This window comes from Nicotiana tomentosiformis, chromosome 3 (assembly GCF_000390325.3).
Source record: "Nicotiana tomentosiformis chromosome 3, ASM39032v3, whole genome shotgun sequence".
In the NCBI taxonomy this organism is placed as follows: domain Eukaryota; kingdom Viridiplantae; phylum Streptophyta; class Magnoliopsida; order Solanales; family Solanaceae; genus Nicotiana; species Nicotiana tomentosiformis.
The window spans coordinates 10,991,931-10,993,625 of NC_090814.1; the positions used below are offsets into that span (position 1 = coordinate 10,991,931).

The 1,695-nt window shown below is 36.8% G+C and overlaps 1 pseudogene; it reads right to left on the minus strand.

The window, feature by feature from the left end:
• Positions 1–477: 477 nt before the first annotated feature.
• LOC108945907 (uncharacterized) lies at positions 478–1,495 on the minus strand (annotated as a pseudogene).
• Between the last annotated feature and the right edge of the window lie 200 nt (positions 1,496–1,695).

A 1,695-nucleotide genomic window follows, 5' to 3' on the forward strand; every position in this document is an offset into this window, starting at 1 on the left:
AATCACCTAACGGATCTAACGAAACCATCAAAACTCCGTTCCAGAGTCATTTACTCAAAGATCAATATCCGATCAATCATTTCAACTTAAGCTTTCAACCTTGAGACTAAGTGTCTCATTTCATTCTGAAATCACACCGGACTTATATCGACTACCCCGACAAGTCACATAACAGCTATAAAGTATAAAATAAGCAGTAAATGGGGGAACGAGGCTATAACTCTCAAAACGACCGGTCGGGTCGTTACAAGTACTATTTATGCACATTTAAATTTGTTTGTTGAAAAGCTGGATTAGATCTCAAGACCATCAAACTCAAATCTTTCACTTCTGTTTCCCTTACTATTAAAATCTCTCTTCTAACATTTATTTTGTAAGTACAAAGATCATGAAGAGTGATAGAGGCAAAGCTCTCTCTAGTGAGAGAAGTATCTTCCAAGAAAAAAAGAGAGAGAGAAGTATCTTTCAGGTTGAGATTTAACCAGGCTTATTTTCTCCTGGACCAGCATTATGATTGCCTATCCCTCCCAACCACTCCTCCAATTGTGCTTTTTTATCATCCATAACTTCTTCATAGGTTTCTGATGAAGAAAATTATTGATCATTGGACATGCTTATATTCACCTGCATCACTTGTAACTCATAATTAGTTGGACTTGATAATGGCAACTCTTCATCATTCGCCTCTGAAACTGAGAACAAAGATCTGGCTGCTGCAACTAACAGTGCATCATAAGTATAGGTTACTTCAGATTCTTTGGACTCTTATTAAGGCCACTCGAAGCTATTAGCTTTTCTTTTGTTGACCTGAAACAGAAGTTAATGGAGCTCATTCCACTGGGTTCAACTAAATTCAGTACTTCTGACACATAGTATAGATATAAATGTGGAAAATTACTAAAATTTCAATAAGTATTAAATTTTGAACCTGTACGTTCAAAAGTGCAATGGATTTGGTGATAAAAACTTTAAACTCTAGATCCGCCTCTGACGTGAAAACATTTGAGAGATAACCACTCTCACCATCCAATTCTGGAACTGTACTTCGATCCCAAGTGGCAGGATTCCAAGAACAAGTTCGCCCTAACTGAAAAGTTGACCTGGACTACCTTATTAACCCTTTTCTCAATTGCTTATTCTTCGACACAACAGCTAGAGAATGTCTCAGATCTTTAATCATCTCATTGGCAATTGGAGCACCACAATCTTTCATCGACCTGATCATGGTGATAGAATCCTCTTAATCTTCCTCGTGCAAAGTCACTTCACGAGATTTTTCCTGAATATTGTTCTTGAGATTGATAACGTTAGAAGCTGCGCTCTGAGTATGCTGTTGAATGTAGAAAATCCCCATTTAGGGCTCATTTGCGATGAACTTTATCATATCTACCAAGGATTCAGTTATCTCAACAAAGACATCCGTTGTAGAAAATTCATGCATTTTCTTGAAGGCCAAAGGTTCATCGTCACTGGTGGTACAAAAACAAGGAGCCATTGAGTTCTAAACAAATAATTATATTAGTTTTCTTTTCCTGCGAATACGAAGAAGCTGGTATTCTGGTGTAAATATTTGCACGGTTTATGGCGTTGAGCAATAAATATTTCCAAAATGCAGAATAAGTTTCATTTTCGTAATTAATATGATGCCATAATTTTGAACCACACTTTTCTTCCATGACAGTAGGTAATTCATCT